The 10,310-nt window shown below is 50.6% G+C and overlaps 1 pseudogene; it reads right to left on the bottom strand.

Annotated features, from left to right (window-relative positions):
• Positions 1–3,439: 3,439 nt before the first annotated feature.
• LOC140193167 (uncharacterized) lies at positions 3,440–9,582 on the bottom strand (annotated as a pseudogene).
• Positions 9,583–10,310: the final 728 nt, after the last annotated feature.

Raw genomic sequence — 10,310 nt, 5'->3', positions numbered from 1 at the left:
AATCATTAGAAAGAGGTGATATAGGGGCGGAAGGTGTTGAATCATTGTGGATAGAGCAGAGGAACTACAAGGTGAAAAGACCCTGCACAGACCATGCAACCGCAGTGAGGATGTGACCTACAAATTACAACGGGAGACAGTGAATGCTTACCGAAAGGGAAATGGTAGAATAGTCATGGGGGATTTAAATATGCGTGTAGATGGGAAAAATCAGGTTAATCCTGGATTCCAGGCCGGGGAATTTCTAGAGTGCCTTCGAGATCGCTTTTTAAGGCAGCTGACGTTTGAATCCACTGGAGCATCTGCTGTCCTGCACTGGGTGTGGGGCAATGAAGCGAAACTGATTGAAAACCTGAAAGCAAAACAACCTTTAGGGGCAAATGAGCAGAATGTTTCTCAGTTCACCCTGAGGTTTGAGAAGGAAAAGCAAAAAACAGATGTGCTGGTATTACAGCAGAGTGACGGTAATCACAGAGACAATTACAATCGGCCAGAATTAATCGGAAGGGAACACTGGCAGGGACTACGGCAGAGCAGCAATGGCTGGAATTTCCGGAAGCAATTCGGAAGGCTCGGGATAAATACATCACAAAAGAAGAAGAATTTCGCAGGAATGTCAATGCCAGCATAAAAATCTAAGAGAGGCGATATAATTGAGTAAAAAAAAAATAATGAGAAGTTAGACAATTCGGAAGCTTATGAAAACCAAAAGAAGTCAACTAAAAAGTCATTAAGAACGTAAAGATGGAATACGAATTTAAGCTAGACAGTGATATAAAAGAGGACACCAAAGGTTTCTTCAGCTACATGACGTGCTAAAGGGAGGAGAGAGTGAATTTCCGGCCGTGGGTAAACGAGAATTAGTAATGGGGGCAAACGAAATGGTGGACTGAATCAGATTTTAGGAGTATGGGCAAAAAATTGGCAGATGGAGCACAGTGTCGGGAAGTGTATGGAAGAAGAAATGAAAGGGTTAACTATTTTATAAATGGAAGGGAAATGTATTGTAACACGCGCTTCCTCTTGGCTTAATCAAGGGGTGACAATCCCCCTGCCCCGCCAAATTTAATAAATCTCGTCGGGGTGGATGCTGCGCGATGTGTCCCCTGTTATAAATCAGTACCCCGAAATAACAAACAGTACACAATTTGCGGTTAAACGATTAAGCTGTATAACTATTACCTTGACTACATGGTTAGTAGAGAATATATATATATATATAAAATGGAAATAAGGCACCAATCTGATTAAACAGTCCTGTGCGCACGAAGTTGGAGCTCACGCAGTTCAGTTGTTCTTCTTCCTCCATCGATCTCCTCCTTTGGGTCTCCGCTCGGAGACGACCCCGTTCGGCGATCCACCACATTTCTCCGTTCGCGTCTTCACTCTTCATCTCTCTCTCTCTCCTTTTCGCAAAAGCCCGCAAAAGCAGCTGCTTCCAGAATCACAAGACAGGGCAACAAAATCCTGATTTGCTAACATGCATCAACAGTCCGGTTATCTCCGCCCATAACCAAAACATTGCTGCTACAGAGAAACCATTCCTTCAGCAGTGAACATTGCAAAAAGAAACATTACATAGCAGTGAACCCTTACAGCGCGTTACACTCTGCCCCCAACCACCAAATTTAGTCATGTCCTCATGACGTTGAGATAGTTCGACAACCCCTCCTACAAACACAAAGTCCAATCCAGATGCAAAAGGCAGTGTCATAGCTCGCCACAACAGCAGAGATCACGCACTGTTCCCCAGGCGCTACATAGGCCAACCTACGGTGGTCTACACATCCGTACCTCCTCACCTAACTCTTCAGACTCAGACGCTACTGGTGACACTTCGTGTCTGCTTGCGGAGTCCTCCCCCACCCCCACCCCCACAACTCGGAGCCCTCTGTCCCGTGTCCAGGCCCCGCTTCCTCTCCTTCAATGTCCTGCTGTAACCCAGGCTGCCCACAACTCACCCACCCCCTCCACCTCACCTGACTCAGGGGGGAAGGGGCCGGGGCTTTCTTCCTCAATCAATGGGGAGTTAGCGAAAGGTAGCATGTACCTCACATCCAGATAATCATCCTCCGATTCAGCTTCCCTTTCATGGGCGCGGCCCGGCCCAGCCTATCCCGCTGTGGGCCCTGCAGTTGCCCTGCGTTTTCGCAGAGTCCTCTTACTAGGTGTAGGCTCCAAGTCGGGCTGTGGGTCAACCTGCACCTCTTGTCCCAGGGGCAGCAGGTGGTTCCGATGAAGAATCTTGACAGGCCCCTTCTCGTTTCACCTGGAAAATCGGTAGGTTTGGCATCTGACTCTCCACCACATAAGGTGTGGCCGCCCAGCAGTCAGCTATCTTGTACTTTCCAGGTAGCCCCAAATTCCTTATGAGGACTCGGTCTCCCGGCAGGAGTTGGGAGAACCTCACTTTCTGATCATACCCCCTCTTATTTCCTCGATTCTGCTTGGCGGCTGCAGCCCCAGCCAATTCATAAGCGCTTTTGAGCTCAGTCCTGATATCACACAAATACTTCAGATAAGGCTTCGGTGGTAAGTCACCCTCATCAGTCCCAAAACAAGGGTCAATGGGCAACCTCCCCTCGCGCTCAAACATCAGATAACATGGCGAGTACCCAGTAGCTTCATTTCGTGTACAGTTGTAACAGTGAACCAGATGCACAATATGTTGACTCCACCTGCTCTTCTTGCTGACCTCCATGGTCCCGAGTACGTCCAGCAAGGTCCTATTAAACCCCTCAGGCTGGGGATCGCCCTGCGCGTGATAGAGCGTGGTCCTCGACTTCTCAACTTCAAGCATGCCCAGTGACTCACAGATGAGTCTGCTCTCGAAGTCCCGTCCCTGGTCACTATGTATCCGCCTGGGGAGGCCATAATGAACGAAATACTTCTCCCACAACACTTTTGCCACCGTAGTCGCCCTCTGGTCCTAGGTAGGAAAAGCCTGAGCATATCTGGTGAGGTGGTCCGTGATGACTAATACATTCGCCGTGTTGCTGGCATCGGGTTCTATGGACCGGATATCCACACACACCAGGTCCAGGGGCCCTGCACTCTGTAAGTGGGACAAAGGAGCTGCCCGCGTAGGCAGTGTCTTCCGGCGTATGCAGCGAATGCACGACTTGCAGTATTCTTCAACCTCCGACTTCATTCGGGGCCAGTAAAACCGGTCGCTGAGCAATCCATAGGTCTTCTTCACCCCCAGATATTCAGAATCATCATGAAGTGATTACAACGCAATCCTCCGATACCTCTCAAGCAGAACCAGCTGGCAACGCCGGGTCGGACCTGTCATGACGTGACCCGGGATAAGATCTGGCTCTTCAACTCCAATCGAGGCCACTCTTTCAGTAATGGAGGCACCGAAGCGTGTTTTCTCTTCTCTGTCTGAGCCGTGTCTCAATTTTCTACCGCAGACCAAATAGTGCCAATGCCCGGGTCATCCCGCTGAGCAGCCGCCACTTCCCCAGAACTCAATTCCGGCAGCAGTGAGGTCACAGTGAACCTGGGGAATGACGTCATCGGAAGCCGCCCATTGATCCGCTGCTCGATCCGGCCGCTCCTTTTCCTCTGCCTTCACGGTGATGGCAAACTGACACAGGGCCGTCACCCCAGGGGCAGGAGCGCTCTCCCCCTCCACGTCCCTGTCCAGTCCCTCATGTACCTGTCACCCCAGGGGCAGGAACGCTCTCCCCCTCCTCGTCCCTGTCCAGTACCTCATGTACCTGTCACCCCAGGGGCAGGAGCGCTCTCCCCCTCCTCGTCCCTGTCCAGTCCCTCATGTACCTGTCGGGACAAAGCATCCGCATCAATGTTCCGGCTCCCCGGCCGGTGCTTCAGGCTGAAATCACAGGCAGACAACGCTGCCAACCACCGATGGCCTGTCACATCCAGTTTCCCCGAGGTCAGGATATAAGTTCGGGGGTTGTTGTCCGTCCTCACCTCAAACTTGGCCTCGTACATCAGTCACTCAGCTTATCCACCACCGCCCATTTCAACGGCAGGAATTCCGACTTGTGCGTGGGATCGTTTCACTCGTACAGCGACAAACTCCGGCTGACAAACACCACAGGCCTCAACCCGGTGCCCTGATCCTGATACAGGACGCTCCCTAAACCCTCTCGGATGGCATCTGTGTGCAGTACTTACGGCAATCGGGGGTCCGCAAAAGCCAGCACCGGCGCCTGGGTCAGCAGCTCCTTCAGCGACTGAGAAGCTTCCTCACATTTTACATCCCACCTCTGCCCAAACGGCTCTGACGGGTTTAGATATTCTCCACCCTCCTGTCCTTTCCCCCCTCCCTTTCTTCCCCAGGGGAGGGTAACCACATAGAAGCTGATTCAAGGAGTGGTTCACTTTGGTGTAACCCGTCAGGAATCTCCGATAATAACCACAGACCCCAGGAACGAGTGCAGGGCGCTGACAGTCTGGGGCCTTGGCCAAGTGGTCACCACTTCTATCTTAGCATGGTCTGTCCCTATTCCATCGGTAAGATTATGTGTCTGACTTAGATAACAGACGTTTTACAGAACTGGCACTTGTCCAGGGAAAGTTTTAACCCTTCATCTTTCAGGCGGCCGAGCAGCTTCAGCAGGTTCGCTTCGTGTTCTTCCAAGGTGGATCCAAATACTATGAAGTCATCCAAATACACCAACACCTCAAGCAAGTTCATATCCCCCACCGTCTTCCCCATGACCCGCTGGAAGTTTGCAGGGGCTCCCGATATGCCCTGGGGCGCCTTTCAAACTGTTAGCATCCCAGGGGACATATAAATGCCGTTTTCTATTTGTCGGCCTCACTCATGGGGATCTGGTAATATCCACACTTCAAATCCAGCACACCAAACCACTTTGCACCACTCAGACAGGCCAGCGCGTCTTCGAGCCTTGGAACCGTATACTGGTCAGGGAAGGTGCGCCTGTTCAGAGTCCTATAGTCCACACACATGCGTACCTTCCCGTTCTTCTTCCAGGCTACGACTATTGGGGACGCATAGGGGCTTTGGGACTCAGTGATGATCCCAGCTTCCTTCAACTTACACAAATGCTGCTATACGTCTTCCACGTCTGCTAGTCGCCGCGATCTCTCTCTAAACGGGGTGTCCTCGGTCACCCGCATACTGTGACGCGTGCTCTTGGAACAACCCACATCAAACTCGACAATGGAAAATGCACCTTGCAGCTTCAACATCTTCTCTACCAGCCTCCTTTTCCAACCCGGCGGCACCGGGGAGTCCCCGAAGTTGAATGACTCAGCGGTCAACTTCCCCCGCTTTTCCAATACTTTCTCCCCGGAGTGCCTCACGGGGGCGCTAAACATTACCGTCACCAGGAACAAATGCGCCAGAGGCATCCCCCGCTTGAAGGTGACCTCCCTCTTCGTAGTGTTCCTGACGATCACTGCCATCCTGCTCGCCTGTACAAGCGAGGGCTTCTGCAATTCGGGCCTCACCAGCACCCCAGCCAGAAACCCCGACACCCCCTTGTGGTTCTCCAGAGCGTCCACTAAGAGGGTTTCTCCCTCAGGCATTCCGGGAAATATGGTGGGTCTCCATCACTCTCGCTACCTCCCCGGGCCATACCACCATTGGTTTCGACTGGGTGAACCACACGGTCCCTCGTTTAAATTTGGTATCCAGCCCAATGCTGCCACGCACTTCCTCAAGATCACCTTGATACACTGGGAGCACGGACAGGGTCCCCAAAAATCTCTCACCCGCCTTCTCCTTACAGGCCCCCATGAGCCTCCTCACCAGAGGGATGTTGGTCCCCACCAGAATTGAAACGCAGCTCTTCTCAACAGGGAAACCAGCACCTCTATATCAAGACCCTCAGACACTCCCACATCGGCCTCCGAGAACTCCAGTTTGACTGACAAATAACCGTGGTATGGATAATCACCAGCACTGAGACCCCAAATCGCCAGTGCACTGAATGGTGTCAAGGGTAAATGCTTCAGATACCGGTTGTAAAACGAATGGTACAGTAACGTGACCTGCGATCCCGTGTCGAATATGGCTTTAGCGTAAATACTCTCTATCCGTAGCGACACACTGGAGTGTGGTCCCACTAAGCCTTCAGGAATAGGGTCTTTTACTTTCGGGAATTCCTTGGTACATTGCTGGGAACGTGTTACCCCAGAGACACCGGGCCGTTCCCTCACTGGGTCTCCTCTAGGTTTTCCCAACGACTCTCCCTGCTAAGGTACCCGGGGGCTCACTCTCCTTCTGGCGTGAGACCTGCTGCCAGCAGCCCTCCGCATTGTTCATCCCCTTGGGGAATCTGCAGCCCCGCCCCCCCCACATCAGCCCCAACATATGGCGGGGGGGGGGGTTCACACCCGCTTATAACAACCGACGCATCTCCGTTCTCAACTCTGCCACAATCTTTTCTACCGCTCCCCGGGGTAGACTATCTGTGGTCACTTCACCGCAGGAGACACTACCGAGGACTGTACCCTGCTGACTGAATCCTCCCGTGCTTCCGCCGCGTTCTCCTCTTCCCGTACCTCTCTGATCAGCTCAACAAAAGATGGAGGGGACGCGTCTTACGAGACTGTCAGAGACTCCACACAATCAGATCATGGGACACTGCGCCCCTGGCTATCTGGTCCATTCTTAACCGATCCACCTCAGCCGCCTGTATGACCCCTCTGTGCCGCAACCAATTTAGCTGCCTCTCTAGCCGTAAAAAAAAAAGCAGAAACCTTCTCCCCCTGCTCCTGACGCATGCTTTGAAACCCCACCAGGACCTCCACTGGGCTTCCAGTCGGATCAAAATCATTGCCCAGTGCTTGTTGATAACTGACAGCTGTCGCTACGGGATAATGTAACCTGAGAACTCTCTCGTCAGCGGCCCGCCCATTCAAACTTTCAACCAATCGCTGTCGCTTTTCATCATCCGAGCATTGCCACTCATCGAACAACTGAGAGGTCCGTTCCGCCCACGTCTCATACTCCTCCTCCCCTTTAGGTGTGGGTGTTATTCCAGAGAATAGGTGGAGCCCGCCAAAATTGGGACTTGGAATCTGAATTTTCCATTTATTCGCTAGAGAAGTAAGGGTGGATACAACCTCAGAATTCTCATTCTTCACCAGGGGACGTGGACTAATTAGACCTTCCAACTCCGACCACTCTTTCCCCTCACTCCTCAGAAATGACAGAACCCTGTCTTTGAAATCTCCGCCGCCGGCTACCTCAGCGCTGGTCTGCATGAGAACAAGAGCTGCATCCGCCATTTTATCAAGTCTCCGCTCACAATCACAACTTCAACAGAACTTAACAGTGGAATTAACAATTCATCCGGAGTACAAATATCTGCCCCACTGGTTCATTTCTCAGGGTAATTACACAGCATCCAACAGAATCAATCCCGAACGTAGCCCCCACAATTGTAATTCTCGCTTTGCCTAGCGGCTTAATCTAGGGGGTGATAACCCCCTTCCCGGCCAAACTGAAGAAATCTCGTTTGGATGGATGCTGCCCGATGTGTCCCCTGTTACAAATTAGTGCCCAGAAATAAGAAACAGAACACACTTTGCGATTAAATGATTAAGCTTTATAACTCTTACTTTGACTGTATGGTTAGTAGAGAAACAAAATTGAAAAAAAGGGCCCAATCTTATTAAACAGTCTGTGCGCAAAAGTGGAGCTCACTGATAGGCCGATCGGTCCCCATCGGCCTCCTCCGATCGTCACTGCCCTTCGGACCCTCGCTCTGAGTCCACCCTGTCCGGCAGTCTAGCAAATCTCTCCATTCGTGTCTTCTCTCTCCATCTCTCTCTCTGACAAAATCAACCGCTCCCAGATTCAGAGCAACAAAATCCTGATTGGCTGACATGCATCCCACAGTCCTTTATCGCCAGCCATAACACGAACATTGCTGCTGCAGAGAAATTGTTACTTCAGCAGTGAACATTACAAAGAAGCCATTACATTAGCAGTGAAACCTTACAGCGCGTTACACATAACAGAAGCATCTGGCTTCCCTTGGGCTGTATTCCCTGGAGTTCAGGAGAATGGGGGCTGGGGTCGTGAGGGGAATCTCGTTTAAACATTCTGAATTTTAAAAGCTCTGAACAGATTAGATATGCAAAAGTTATTTCCCATGGTAGGTGAATCTAGGACAAGAGAGCACAACTTCAGGATCGAAGGTCATCCATTTAGAAAACAGATGAGAACTTAATTTAGTCAGAGGGTGGTAAATTTGTGGAATTTGTTGCCACAGGCAATTGCGGAGGGCAAGTCATTGGGTGCACTTAAGACAGAGAGAGATGGGTTCTTGATTAGCCAGGGCATCAAAGGGTATGGGGAGAAGGCAGGGGAACGGGGATGACTGGAGAATTGGATCAGCCCATGACTGAATGGCGGAGCAGCCTCGAAAGGCCGAATAGCCGACTTCTGCTTCTATATCTTATAGTCTTAACTGAGTTGACTGAGTGAATCCATTCCCACATTCAGAACAGGAGAGTGGCATCCCCCAGTGTGAATTCGCTGATGTATTTTAAAGTCAGACAACCGAGTGAATTCCTTCCCACAGTCTGAGCAGGTGAACGGTTTCTCCCCACTGTGAATTCGGTAGTGGCTCACAAGTTTGGATGACTGACTGAATCCCTTCCCACATTCAGAGCAGCTGAAAGATTTCTCCCCAGTGTGAACTCGCTGATGCACCTTCAGTCGAGATGACCAAGTGAATCCCTTCCCACATTCAGAGCAGGTGAATGGCCATTCCCCAGTGTGAAGTCGCTGATGTTCCTTCAGTTGAGCTGAATGGGTGAACCTCTTCCCACATTCTGAGCAGATGAATGGTTTCTCCCCGATGTGGTCCAACTGGTGTGTCAGTAGTCGAGAACGCCGAGTGAATCCTTTCCCACAGTCTGAGCAGGTGAACGGTCTCTCCGCAGTGTGAACAACCTGATGATCTTTCAGCTGAGCTGCATCGGTGAATCCCTTCGCACATTCTGAGCAGAGGAATGGTTTCACTCCAGAGTGGATTTGCTGGTGTCTCAAGAGCTGAGATGACCGAGCAAATACCTTTCCACATTCAGAGCAAGTGAACGGCTTCTCCCCAGTGTGAACTCGCTGATGCTCCTTCAGTACAGAGGACCGAGCAAATACCTTTCCACATTTAGAGCAGGTGAATGACCTCTCCCCAGTGTGAACTCGCTGGTGAGTCTGTAGGTCAGATTTCTGAAGGAATCCCTTCCCACAATCTGAGCAGGTGAATGGTCTCTCCCCAGTGTGAACTATCTGATGTTGTAGCAGGTGATTTCACTGAATGAATCCTTTCCCACAGTCTGAGCAGGTGAATGGCTTCTCTCCAGTGTGAACTCGCTGGTGAGTCTGTAGGTTGGACGATTGAGTGAATCCCTTCCCACAGTCTGAGCAGGTGAATGGCTTCTCCCTGGTGTGAACTCGCTGGTGTCTCTGTAGTTTGGAGGAGTGAGTGAAGCTCTTCCCACAGTCTGAGCAGGTGAACGGCATCTTTTCAGTGTGAACTCGCTGGTGTTCATTCAGTTGAGATGATTGAGTGAACCTTTCCCACATTCAGCGCAGGTGAATGGCTTCTCCCCGGTGTGAACTCGCTGGTGTCACTGTGGCGTGATTGAATGCCTTCCCACCATCCGAGCAGGTCAATGTCCTCTCACTGGTGAATTTTCTGATATACCTTTAGCATCAATAACAGAATGGCTTCTCACTGTCAGAACAGGTGGAGCATCTCACTATGGTGTGAACTTGCTGATGTATCTTCAGACTGGATGACTGAGTGCTTCCCCTCCCTCACACGAAGCGGATGAATGGCCTCTCCCGACTGTGAACTCACTGGCGTGTCTGCGGGTAGCCTGTGAGTGAATCTCTTCCCACACTGAGAGAAGGAGAATGATATCTCACTGCGAACAATTCTCTGGCAATTCAGAAAGTCAGACGTTTGAATTCCTTGTACAATCAGTGCAGTTGAGAACTGATCTCCAGTGAACAAATGCTGGTGTGTTCTCAGCTCCCGGTTCCAGTGAATTTCACACAGTTAAAACAGAAAACTTCATTTCAGAGACAGAATACATTACCAGCTGGGATGAGATACTTCTTCATCTCCAAAGACCGACAACACATGTATTGGTGTTGCAAAGAAAATATCCAGACAGAGACAGAAAAACTGATGTTTTGTTGTGCTTAAGATTCCCGTACACAAGTGCTCTGCAATTTCAAACCTGTAAAAATATTTACAAAAGACATCAATGGTTAAAGGACAATATTTCAGGAGAGATTTTAGTCTGCGGTGAGAACATAAGAAATAGGAGCAGGAGTCGGCCAT

This window comes from Mobula birostris, unplaced genomic scaffold, assembly GCF_030028105.1.
Source record: "Mobula birostris isolate sMobBir1 unplaced genomic scaffold, sMobBir1.hap1 scaffold_4078, whole genome shotgun sequence".
NCBI classification, from domain to species: domain Eukaryota; kingdom Metazoa; phylum Chordata; class Chondrichthyes; order Myliobatiformes; family Myliobatidae; genus Mobula; species Mobula birostris.
Note: the sequence above shows the minus strand (reverse complement) of the source record. Positions and strands in the feature narration are given on the sequence as shown.